The following is a 13,851-nucleotide window of genomic DNA, read 5'->3' as shown; positions in this document are numbered from 1 at the left end:
TTTCAGCTCAATTTTAACATTTTTCTTTCAGTTGTTATTTTCTGTAGGAAAACCTTGTAGTATCTACACAAATGACCCCTTGCTGAATTCAGAATTCTGTCTACTTTTCAGAAATACTTAGCTGTCCGGGATCCAGTGTTGGTTTCACACCCATTCCTGTCACTAACTGGAAGGAGGATGAAAGCACCAAAAATAGTAAAAATGAAGTATGTCCCTGTAAAATGCCAAAATTGTGTTGAAAAATGTGGTTTTCTGATTAAACTCTGCCTGTTCCTGAAAGCTGGGGAGACAGTGATTTTAGCACCACAAACCCTTTGTTGATACCATTGTCAGGGTAAAAACCACAAGCCTTCTTCGGCAGCCCTTTTTTCCCATTTTTTTGAAAAAAACAAAATTTTAGGTTTATTTTGGCTAATTTCTTGTTCTCCTCCAGGTGAACCCAGAAACTCTGGGTACCTTTAGAATCCCTAGGATGTTGGGAAAAAAAGGACGTAAATTTGGCGTGGATAGTTTATGTGGACAAAAAGTTATGTAGGCCTAAGCGCGAACTACCCCAAATAGCCAAAAAAGGGCTCTGCAAGGGCAGAGGCCCAGCAGCTAAGAGGTTAACTAGTAATGAAAGTGGGCACTGTATTAACCTGTGAACAATGCGTGGAGGCACCGAAACGCGTAAGGTTCTGTGATTTAACAAACACGCTGATTTTCAAGTAGTCTTGGTGCGTTGTGTTGTTAACGCAGATGGGTGTCGCGTTTCTAGGCAGTGTGGTGTTTTTTGATTGAATAGGGCTTGCTACCCTGCCAAGACTTGCCGCATGTAAGAGGCCGGAATGAAGTGGCTTGACTTTGGGATATATATATATATATATATATATATACACACACACACACACATATGTATAAACACACACACATGTATCCCCCACTCCTGCTTATGTGGTTACCATGGACAATGGAAGCACTTTCCTCTTTCCATAGTTGATTTTGGAGCTTGAAAAAGATGAGAAGGTTTCAATCAACACACCTGTGGGGGAGAGACGCTTGATGGTCTGACTAGGTAAATGAAATATAATTGAAGTACCCACTGAAGACACTGCTGTCTACAGGAGACACTACACCTTATGTGTCGAAAATAGGCAGCCATGACGGGTACTTCTATAGAGCTTAAACATATCTGACATGAAAGCTCCACAGTCAGTCTTTTTCATGGGGCATGAATATATCCACTGGACCCTTGGAAATAAATTCCTGGCCTAACCCATCTCTTCCAAGGGTCCTAAAAGGGAACCCCAATTTACTCAAAGGACGTTTAAGCATTTAATGAAACGGCTGTGACATCCCCTGGATCATCATTTTCTTGCCACAACTTGAAAAGTATACAGAAGTTATTCCCGGAAGAAGGGCCAATGTCAAGACACACTTGGTCCCCGTTGTCCATTCAGTCTTTTATGGGCTTTTGGAGACTAGGGTGGTGGGAGCCAAAAAGAGGAACCAAACAAGAGCCACAACATGCATAGTCCCATGCACTCAAACAAGTACACAATCACACTATAGAAACACCCATTACAGACACACCCACTCATGCTGCTGCCGGGTGCCAGAGAAACTCACATTCCCTGACTGGGAGCCACTCAATTGATTGTTCCAAGGTTGTGCAAGTCTTTGAAGTCTTGGAGGCCCTATTGGCCTCTTCCATGCTTTGCTTGCCAATTGAGCACCTGAAGTAGCAGTATCTCCCACTTCCCTGTTACCTGTAAAAAAAGGAAAAGAAGAAAAAGCTAAGTACTATTTGGAGCATGCTCATATGCAATCTGGGGCATGAACAGATCTGTAAAAGAGACTTGACTTGAACATAATCAGAAGGCACAGATTAAGAGACTTCAAGCTTCAAAGATAAGAGCTTGTCGGAAAGTTCCCCTGTTTTCTCAATACAGCAGCAATTCATTGGTGCCACAGAATACTGGCAAAGGATGTTCGTATGAGAGTTGGTTTCACATCAAAGGAAAAAGAGTTGCAGAGAGAATCTTGAAGCCACACAGTACCTGAATAAAAGAGCTTCTACCCTTCAAGTCACCCTTAACCTCAAGTTGAGTTTGGCCTTATCCCGAACTGTCTGCACTGTGCACCATGAGCCAGCAGGATCCATAGCCCTTCTTGTACATGGCTTTGCTTACACAGCATCAGGAACCAAGAATGATACAGGTAAATCAGTCATAGCATGTAGAACACAGCCAGTTGAGCTTGTTGTTTAATGGTAATCTCAATTCCAGGATTTTGTAAACTCCAGAGTATCAGCCTATCACACTGGGTCACACCACAGTGTTTCCCAGAATAGGAATTCCAGAGGATAGACACAGGCAGGATGAAAAGGACACTTGAGCAGCTTCTCTTGTGACTTACCTTGTTTTTTTCCCTTTTCCCCTCTGTGCTTCCTCCTGGTTGGTTGTTTCAATGCTCTTCGCGGTTAGCACAGTTGGGCATTGGTTGATTATTCCTCTGAACATCGCTCCTCTTGCGTACGACAAGCCAAGGTCAGTGCTTACTCTATTCAGTCACTAAGTAGTTAGTTACCTGAGAGCCAGGGACAAAGTCAACCCCCATTCATGAATAAGACTAGGGATAACTAGAGATAACTTTTGTTAGTTGATTCTATACGACTTTAGCTAGAATTTGTGTAGGGAGATAGGGTCGAATTTTTCACATAAGTATGGTCTTTGTTGGAATTATGGATGAGGTAAAACAAGGCTATTTTAAATTTCAGATGGATTTCTCCAATGGGTTTGGCTTCCTTGTGATCCTTTTTGGACTAGTGTAGTTTGTTGTATTTATATTTGACCGGTAGGCCATCATCATCTGGTAATTTAATGTAGTAAATGTCCTTTTTTAGCTTTCGAAATTTCTTCATCGCAGAATAGCCTTTGTAATATCTACCCTCACGTGTTAACCCAGGCAGAAATATGTCCTTCTGAAAATTTAAGGCAAAGGCATTAGTAATGTAAATGGGATGGGAAAGGTGAGATCCGTAATTGTTTAAAAAGGGTTGTATCATAATCTGCACTTCTTTAGGCTTCAATTGGGCCGCATGAAGGCAGATCTTGTTTCTTGTGGCACCTTTTCACACTTGACAGTGCATATTGTGCTATAGAGGTGCACAGTGTATTCAAGTCAAAGTTTTTGTTTTTAGTGTCCACAAAAGGTCTTGTGTCTGATGAATATTATACTCTTCACTTATGTCACACATTTCCCTCTTCAACTTGTGTTGTTCTACGTCTAATTTTAGCCCATTCCCTCATCACTTGGCCTCTTTTTTTTTTTTAAATCTGTTTTATTATTTTCAACACATAGCATGGTTTTACAAATGCAAAAACTAGGTTGATAAAGTACATTATTCAGATGCTAGCAGAGTAGCAGTTTACGTGTTTACTTCAAGGTATCTCCCATGCAACGGACAGTACAGTCAATATCTAGTGACATAGGGGGTCATTACGACCCTGGCGGAAGGCGGACAACAGGCGGTAAGACCGCCAACAGGTTGGCGGTCTTCCTTCATGGAATTATGACCATGACGGTTACCGCCATGGTCATCCGCTGGTTCTCCGTTCCGCCCGCCAGGGCGGAGACGACCGCCGGGCTGGAGACCTGGATCTCCAGCCCGGCGGCCGTCACTATACCGCCGGCGGTATTTTGACCCGGATTACCGCCATGGATTTCCTGCGGTTTGAACCGCCATGAAATCCATGGTGGTAAGCACTATCAGTGCCAAGGAATTCTTTCCCTGCACTGATAGGGGTCTCCACCACCCCCCACCCCCACCCCGACTCCCTCCCCTACCCCCCCACCACCTCTGCCACCCCCCAAAGGTGGCAGGGCCCCCCTCCCCACCCTGACCCCCAACATCACATCACCCATTCCCACACGACACGCACGCAGGCACCACCTACACATTCACACGCATACACGTGAACATACATGCCTACATACACACACACAGGCAGACACGCACACCCACATTCAAACATTCACGCACACATCCATACTGACATACCCACAGACATACACGCACTCATTCCCATACACACAACACCCCGCAAGCATACACGCACTCACACCCCGCCTTCACATACACACACGCACACCCCCATGCACGCACACAAAACCCAACACCCCCCCCACCCCCTCCCCTCACAGACGATCGACTTACCTGGTCCGACGATCCTCCGGGAGGGGACAGGAGCCATGGGGGCAGCTCCGCTGACACCACACCGCCAATAGAACACCGCCACGGCGAATCACAGGACGTGATTCGCTGGGCGGTGTTCTGTTGGCGTGGTGGTGGAGGTGGAGCAACCTCCACTTCCCCACCTCCCGCCAGTATGGCTGTTGGCGGCTCTCCTTCCGAAAAAGGACAGAGAGCTGCCAATGGTCATAATAGGGCGAGCGGAAAACCGCCACCACTGGTGGTCTTCCGGACGGCAGTCCCTCGGAGGTCTTTCAAAAAGACCGCCAAGGTCAAAATGACCCCCATAATGTTTTGTCAGAACATGTGACATTATTAAGTAGTATGAGTACATCAAGGGCCTCATTCCGACCCTGGCGGTCTGTGACCGCCAGGGCGGAGGGCAGTGGAAGCACCGCCAACAGGCTGGAGGTGCTTCCTGGGCTATTCTGACCACGGCGGTTATGCCGCGGTCAGAAAAGGGGAACCGGCGGTTTCCCGCCAGTTTTCCCCTGGCCCAGGGAATCCTCCATGGCGGCAAAGAACCAGGATGGCGGGAATGGGTGTCGTGGGGCCCCTGGGGGCCCCTGCACAGCCCATGCCACTGGCTTGGGCAGTGCAGGGGCCCCCTAACAGGGCCCCATACAGATTTTCACTGTCTGCTTTGCAGACAGTGAAAATCGCGACGGGTGCCACTGCACCCGTCGCACCCCTGCAACTCCGCCAGCTCCATTCGGAGCCGGCTTCCTCGTTGCAGGGGCTTTCCCGCTGGGCCGGCGGGCGGCCTTTTGGCAGTCGCCCGCCGGCCCAGCGGGAAAGTTGGAATGGCCGCCGCGGTCTTTTGACCGCGGGGCGGTCATTCGGCGGTAACCGCATGGCGGGCGGCGCGGTCAGAATGACCGCCCAAGTCTATTTTTCATGTCCCAAGGTGCATTGAACATTGCATTACATCACCAGCATGTTTTCAGTTGTGGCCAATTTATCCTCTTTTTGCAGTCCCATTCAGCTGGTGGGATATATCAACAGGTCAGTTTTGGTTTCATTATGACATGTGTAATAGTAATATAGGGGGTTATTACAACTTTGGAGGAGGTGTTAATCCGTCCCAGAAGTGACGGTAAAGTGACGGATATACGACCAGCCGTATTACAAGTACATTATGGCGGTCCTCCGCCACCCGCCAAAGTCCCGCCGTCCGAATACCGCTGCGCGGTCAGAAGACCGCCGCGGTAATTCTGAGTTTCCCGCTGGGCTGGTGGGCGACCGCCAGAAGGCCGCCCGCCAGCCCAGAGGGAAACCCCCTTCCATGGGGATGCCGGCTCCGAATGGAGCCGGCGGAGTGGAAGGGGTGCGACGGGTGCAGTTGCACCCGTCGCGATTTTCAGTGTCTGCTTGGCAGACACTGAAAATCTTAGTGGGGACCTGTTAGGGGGCCCCTGCAGTGCCCATGCCATTGGCATGGGCACTGCAGGGGCCCCCAGGGGCCCCACGACACCCGTTACCTCCAGCCAGGTTCTGGCGGTCAAAACCGCCAGAACCAGGCTGGCAGTAAGGGGCTCGGAATCCCCATGGCGGCGCTGCCTGCAGCGCCGCCATGGAGGATTCCCTTGGGCAGCGGGAAACCGGCGGGACACCGCTGGTTTCCCGTTTCTGACCGCGGCTGTACCGCAGCGGTCAGAATGCCCATGGATGCACCGCCAGCCTGTTGGCGGTGCATCCGCGGTCCCCGGCCCTGGTGGTAGTCAACCGCCAGGGTCGGAATGACCCCCTATATCCTATGGAACTCGTAATACGGCTGGTGGTATATCCGTCACTTTACCGTCACTTTTGGGACGGATTAACACCTCCTCCAAAGTTGTAATAACCCCCATAATGTAGTCTCCTTCCCTGTCAGCGTTACGTTCCTCACTTATCTCTGAGGGACTTAACAAATGTTGGCCTTGTGAGATATACTTTTGCATTGCAATAATTCATGGTGGTCGTTCATAATTTTTCACTTCTACATTTTCGCTTCCCACATGTCATAGCCCTGTCCCCTTTCCCGTAATGCTCGCAAAACCTGCGTTTCCACTCGTGCCCACCACAATGTCAGAGCACGCAACTAGATATCTCTGGTACTTTAGATGCCTTCCAGTTCATGGCAATCAAACGCTTGTACATGATGAATGCTAAGTCTGCAAATTTATGAATATGTTTATGTTTCTTAACTCTGATTCTTATTCCTAACAGGCAGGATTCCGGTACCAACAGAAACATGTGTTCTGTGATGTCGGTCACTTCTGCTACCACCCCAATCCAGGCTCTCTGCAATGGACCACAGTCCCATACCATATGATAGAAATGCGCTGCATGTAGATCGCATCTGGTGCAAAAAATGTAATTGGGTGTAGTGGAACCTGGGTTTCTGTGACACTCTCTGTACCTGCTGAAGGGCCAAATACCATTCCCCCAGGGACAGGGGTTTGGGGAGGACTGAGTTCCATCTACGTCCCGCCGCCCCCACACTATCCACAACCACGGCAGTCAGAGCTTTGTATAAATTAGTGATTACTTTTTTTTGGGGTACTCTCTGAGAGTAATAAGTGTAGAACAGGGGAAGTCTCGGGTCCTGATCCCCTGCAACCATTTCTTTTTAATCAGGTGGCATATAGCATAATACGCCATAAAATGTCCTGAGCTCACCGAGGAGAGATCCTTGATGGCTTCAAAAGACATCAATATACTGTGGTCAAAGCAATCACCCACAGTCTCTATTCCTGCTTCCACCCATGGTGCTATGCAATGATGTGTAAGTAGCCGTGTGCTTCCCGGTATTTGGCCCAATGGTATGAGAGGGGAGTACGGGGGCAACCTTTGCTCCCCTGTATATATTTCCGCCAGCAGACGCGTGCTGCCAGCAATAGGTAATTATCAGTCACAGGTTTTGCCGCACGATCTGCAGGCCACTTTAAGATGGAAACACCTTTCAACTGCGCACGCACCCAGGTTTCAGGTTGGTGACATAATGGCCATTGTAGTTGTGCTGCTGCATAGTATTGCTCAAAGTTTGGTGCTCCCAACCCACCCTCACATAACGGGCGTTGCAGGGTACTGAGAGTGGCTCGGCGCCTGCCACGACCCCAGATGAGCTCCAGCAGCAACCTATTAAGGTCACGAAAGAAGCTCCCCAGAATAACTATAGGCAACGCAGCAAAATAATAAAGAAGCCTTGGTAAAATCAGCATGTTTGCCACTGCCACCCTACCTAGAGGAGAAAGAGGAAGTGAGCACCCGAACTGGAGTGAACATTTCAGAGAGCAGAGCATGTGTCCTAGGTTGCCATCCCTCATGTCATCAGTCTTGCAATATATATGCACTCCCGGATATTCAAATGTGTCCAAGCACCACCTCAACTTGCTTGGGGGAAGCGTCTCTTTCGTCCCTGTGGGTAATACCACCATAGGGAACAAGCAGGACTTGGACCAGTTAACCCGCAGACCCGAAATTGTTCCATACAAATCCAACAGGGACATCACTGGTAGACTGACCCTTCTCTAAGTAAATCAATGTGTCATCGGTATATAACTATATGATGTGATATGTCCCCATACAATATATTCCCCATTGCGCGGCCTAGGCACGAAACCGAGCAGCCAGTTGCTCCATTGCAATTGCAAATAACAAGGGCGAGAGTGGGCATCCCTGTCTAGTTTCTCTGCCTGTGGTGAACAGCGTACAGAATCTGCACCCAACGCACAAAGCCCGGTCCGAATCCCATACTACGCAATGTGGCAAACAGGAAATCCCAGCCCAACATATCAAATGGCTTTTCTATGTCTAGAGATACGGCCACATTTTCATATGCCTCTTTAGGGGTATCGCCAATGATGCTTAATAGTCTTTGGATACCGTCTGGGTATGAAGCCGCTTTGATCTTCATGTACCAGAGTGTGTATGACCGGGGCGAGGCTATTTGCCAGCACCTTACCCAAGATTTTGCAATCCAAATTCAGGAGGGACAGTGGCCTATATGATTTCACGTCCATGGGATCCCGACCAGGCTTAAGGAGCACTACAATTAACGCCTCTCTCTGGGATGTCGGGAGCAGACCTCGAGTCCATGCCTCCTTGAACGTGGACAGCAAGGGATGCGATAAATGCAGAGCATAGGTGGACTATCCATGCCGGGAGTTTTAGTACGAGCTATTTGTGTTATGGCCACAGCAATTTCTTCCGGTCTGAGGGGCTCATCAAGCGCTGCTACATGTGGCGCCGACAGTTTCACCAGTGGTGCTTCACTAAGGAAGGACTCCAGCTGCTGGGCATCGCATGCTGGTTGTTGTTGATATAGCCCTATATAATAATCTTTAAAGGCATTATTCATTTATTTTTGTGTGTACACTACTGTCCCGTCATTCAGACATATAGCCCCGATCGGAGCATGCTGCTGTTCCTCCCATAACAGCAATGCCAGGAGCCTCCCCGAACGATCACCTTCCATATGCAAACGTGTGAGATCATAGTTGTAATCGTGCTGGCGAAGGTGCTGATCCGCTTCTTCGTACACTCTATGTTTCGCACCCAGGGGTTCAAATGGCACTGTGGGGGTCATTCTGACCCTGGCGGCTGGTGGCCGCCAGGGCCACCGACCACGGGAGCACCGCCAACAGGCTGGCGGTGCTCCCACGAGCATTCTGACCGCGGCGGTTCAGCCGCGGTCAGAAGCGGCAAGTCGGCGGGCTCCCGCCGACTTACCGCTGCTCGGGGGAATCCTTCATGGCGGCGACATGAGGATTCTGACAGCCCCTACCGCCATCCTGTTCATGGCGGGAAACCCGCCATGAACAGGATGGCGGTAGGGGGTGCCGCAGGGGCCCCCGTAAGAGGGCCCCGCAAAGTATTTCAGTGTCTGCCATGCAGACACTGAAATACGCGACGGGTGCAAACTGCACCCGTCGCACCCCTGCAACTACGCCGGCTCAATTCTGAGCCGGCGTCCTCGTTGCAGGGGCATTTCCTCTGGGCCGGCGGGAGCTCTTTTGGAGAGCGCCCGCCGGCCCAGAGGAAATGTTAGAATGGCCGCCGGGTGCGGTCATTTGGCGGCGGAACCTTGGCGGACGGCCTCCGCCGTCCGCCAAGGTTAAAATCAGGCCCTGTATGTTGTGCGACTGCTATTTCCAGTGCGCACAGTTAGTTTTCTAAGGTGACAACTTTATTATGTAGTGAGCGGCGCACCGCCCAGGATGCGGGGAGGTAGTGTCCTCTCACCACAACCTTATGTGCATCCCATTCTGTGGCTCTCACATCAGTGGACCCAGTTTTTAAGTCCCAATAATTCTTGATGCAGGCATTTAAGTCCTCCCTGAATTGAGCATCTAACAGTGCCTCAGTTCTTAAACTCCAGGTGGGTATTGCAGAATGCTTTCTTCCCCATCGTATAGTCAGTAGCAAGGGGAGTGATCTGACACTGTCCTAGCTAAGTAACCAGAAGTCTTGATCAAAGAGCACATGGAGGAAGTCCCCCATAGCAAGTCTATTCTGGTGTGTGTCATGTAGTGAGGAATAGAAGGAGTACTCCCTATGTGTTGGGTGTCCTATGCGCCACATGTCATAGACTCTGGTATCTCTAGCCAAGGTTGTCAGTAAAGTAGTTTCGACTGCTCACTGCTCCCCTCAGTGGCAGAGATGAACGATCTACCAACACATCTGGAATGCAATTAAAGTCCCCACCCCAGACGGCAGACACAGCCGAATTGGTCAACAAAGCAGAAGTCAGCTCCAGGAAGAATTCACCCAACGCACTATTAGGGGCATGAATCCCTACTACGGTCAGTGGCTTGCCGTCCCATATAGCCCCTCCAGTACTATGTATCTGCCACCTGTATCCACCCTTTCTTTATGCTTGCATAGGCCGAAGAGGACGTACCATACACCTGACCACGCCAGCGCTTCTTCAGGGCCTGTAAATCACCACTCAGCAAATGTGTTTCCTGTAATATGGCAAAATGCACCCCCCCAATGTTTGAGACAAGCATATATACTGTGCCGCCTTCCCGGCATCACCATTCCGAGTACATTCCATGTTATAATATTATATTCCTGCATCGTATGTGGTCTGTGTGTTTCCATAGTGTTATAAACAGTGCAGTCATATTCATCATGTTATCTGCTCGGCTCCTAAGGAAAAATGCCCCTTCGCTGCCTTGGAAAATATATTCACTTGACAAGTTTACTAAGATGTATCGCGACCCTTCTAAACATAGTAAATAGAACCCCCTATCCCCCAACAACAATCTCAATCCCAAAATATGAGGGTGTTCCGGCACGCTTTTGATTACCATTAACAATAACAAAAAAGAAAACAACATATAATGATTGCAAAAAAACGTTTTCCTTGTGGAGACCATCTGTGGGGTCATGGTGGTGATCATGTGGGGCTCGCCCAGGACCCCTACTGTCAGATAGCAGGTTAATTAAACATTGCTCACACCAGCCACAGTCACAATATCACCTAATTCCTTCAGTGTATGGTGTGAGAGTGTATCCATACATAGATTTTAAGAAACATTTCAGGCCCCACAGCTCCTGTCTGCCACATATGCTTTACAGTGTCCCTCAGTTACGGATGTTAGATGTACTGTAGCAGGGACAGCCCAAGTTCCGTACAGATTTATCACCTGATCCATAAATGTTCATTCAGTTAGCACAGCTCATCTGTGGTACTCGGTGTGACCACTGGTCCTTTCATTACTCACACAATAGTTGAGTCAGAGCCTCCTGAGTCTGAATCCGAATGCGCCTGTGAAACATCCCGGATCGGCGCAGTTTTCAGTGTGTATCGTTGCATCTCTGAGTGGCCGAGCTCTTTCCACGGCTGCCTGTGTCTTGGTGGGTTGCGCTCTCGACCCCCTTTTAGACCTCCTTCGAGCAGGTGAAGTCAGCCACTCTCCATCATCCTTTTCTTCTTCTGAGGGTTGAGCAATTCCCTTAGCGTGCATCCATGTCCAGGCTTCGGCTGGGGTGGCAAAGATGTGTGTGCGATCCTCCGCAATCCCCCAGAGCTTGGCAGGGAACATCAAGGCATATTTGAAGTTGTGCTCACGCAGTCTTTGCTTGACTTTCAGATAAGAATAGCGTTTGTGTTGCACTTCTGCAGTGAATTCTGGGTAGGCTGTTACGGAAGCCCCATCATGCCTCACCGGGCTGCTCTTCCGGAAGTGCTGCAGTATCATGTCTCGGTCCCTATAATTGAGAAAGTGTGCTATAATCGGGCAACGAGGCATCCCCAGTGCGGGCTGCCTGCCCGGTATTCTGTGTGCCGTTCCACAGAAAAGAATTTTGATGCTGTCCCTTCAACACCGACAAGCCACTGCTCTAGAAATAGTTCCACACTGGGCCCTTCCACTCTCTCCGGGAACCCCAGAAATCGTACATTGTTGCGACGAGATCTCCCTTCCGTATCCTCTGCATGCTGTCGTAGAGCTTCCACTTCCAAATCTAACCTCTCTACATGTTTTTGGATCTCCGACACAATAGGTCCCAGAATGTCCAGGGTAACTTCTGACACCTTCACCCTCTCCTCCAGTTTGTGGTGTTCAACCCTAAGGAGGTTGAGATCACGAGAGACAGTATCTATCCTGTTTTCAAGGGACAACTTGGTGTCCATGATGGCCTTTAATATTTTTTCAAATTTCTCCGAGTGTGTTTGCAGGGTGCTTTCCAGGGAGCGCAAACTCGGTGCATCTGACATTGCATCAGGAGGGTCCCCATGCCCAGAGCGCTCTTGGGACTTGACAGTCTTAGTTTTCCCCATCATTCTGATCTTTCAGAGCGCTGCGTTGACGAGTTAAATTATCTCCACTTTGCACTGTCACCTCTCAACATTACAACAATATCAAATGGGGGGGTGGAAGGGGAGGCTCCAGTGCCATCCATTCGCCACATATGCTAGTGTCCTGCCGGAAAGGGCCTATGGCCCGAGCGCTGCACTCACCGTTCTCCGCAGCTCTGTTTTCTGGTTATTATCCACTTGGGTGGTATCTGTGGGTAGAGGCATATTCAGGCATCCGTTCCAATGTGAAAGACAAAGGGAGAAGGTAATGCCCTGACTCGTGCCTGCTATCCGCACCACACCCGCATGAGGGGAAGCCCTGCTCGCCTCCACAGACGTGCTGCTGTCTAATTGCAGATGCGGCGGTGCAGTACCATGGTGTGCCGCGTTCCCAGCCGCTCGCCATCAGTCCTCCATATCAAGGAAGGCCTCCATCGCCTTCGCAAGCATTTCGCACTCCAATCACACTCTCGGCTCCAGTCGTGGCTACAATGCTGGAACCGGGGCCAAACACCTCCACAGTCTGCGCCAAGTGGCTGGTGCTGCAGCAATTTATATCAGGATAGTTTTTGGGGCCCGAAGCGGAGCTCGCTTTCAAGCGTCCGTCTCAGCCGCCATCTTGGCCACGCCCATCACTTGGCCTCTTAATGTTGCCTTCGATCTCGATTCCCTCATCATATGACCTTCTAATATTGCCTTCCCAGTCATTCAAAACACCTGAGTAGACTTAGTAGTCTTGCAAAACATTAAACCTGATTGCCTACACATTGTCAACATCACTTTGAGGTATGAACTTTGGAGCATGAGTATAAACTTGGCAGCCCATTTAAAGTTCCTGCATGCTCCTATAAACATGTTGTTTGGAAACCTTCTTATGATCACAGAGTAGGATTACACCTCTCTAAGAAAAGAGTATTTTTGCATGCCTATCGCTTCGAATATCGAGTAAAGACAGATCATCATCTGGAATATGCTTCAAGAGTGACATTGGACCATTTAGGCCAGGTGTGTTTCGATGACATATCAGTCTCTTTTCATAACACAAGGGTATCAATGAAAACAAGGTGTGACACAGGAGAGGCTTCAACCAAATGCCAACAATTCTTTAACTTCGTTTTATTATTATAGCAGTATTCTTTCATGTGCCTGCTTTTTTTAAATGTCACGCAAGATTTCTGGCCCTGTTGCGAGATTTAAGTATTAGCCCCTGTTTATGATAAAAGAACCTGCTCCATCTATGTCTTCTGCTGTTTCTTGGTATCTTATATCCCTTCTTCTATTTTTTACTGTTGAACAACTCCAGTCAGATGCTTGCAGAGTCGAGAAAGACACACAGGCCCTCATTCCAACCCTGACGGGCGGCGGTAGCTGGCCACCAGGCGGGAACCGGCATTTGGCCGCCATGCGGCCAAAATACCGCTTCCCTCATTCCGACATTCCCGCTGGGCCGGCGCTAACCAAGTTAGTGCCGGCCGGTCCAGCGGGAATGGGGGCCGCAACACAGGAGCCGGCTCCGAATGGAGCCGGCGGTGTTGCGGCAGTGCGACGGGTGCAGTTCTACCCGTTGTGTTTTTCATTGTCTGCTAGGCAGACAGTGAAAAGCTTCATGGGGCCCTGTTAGGGGGCCCCTGCACTGCCCATGCCAGTGGCATGGGCAGTGCAGGGGCCCCCAGGGGCCCCAGGACACCCCTTACCGCCAGCCTCTTCATGGTGGTGAAAACCGCCAGAAACAGGCTGGCGGTAAGGGGGTCAGAAACCCGAGGGCAGCGCTGCTTGCAGCGCTGCCCTGGCGGATTCGCCCAGCCGGGACAAAAACGGCGGGAAACCG

The sequence above is a fragment of the Pleurodeles waltl genome, chromosome 12 (genome assembly GCF_031143425.1).
Source record: "Pleurodeles waltl isolate 20211129_DDA chromosome 12, aPleWal1.hap1.20221129, whole genome shotgun sequence".
In the NCBI taxonomy this organism is placed as follows: Eukaryota; Metazoa; Chordata; class Amphibia; order Caudata; family Salamandridae; genus Pleurodeles; species Pleurodeles waltl.
This window is presented reverse-complemented; position numbering follows the sequence as displayed.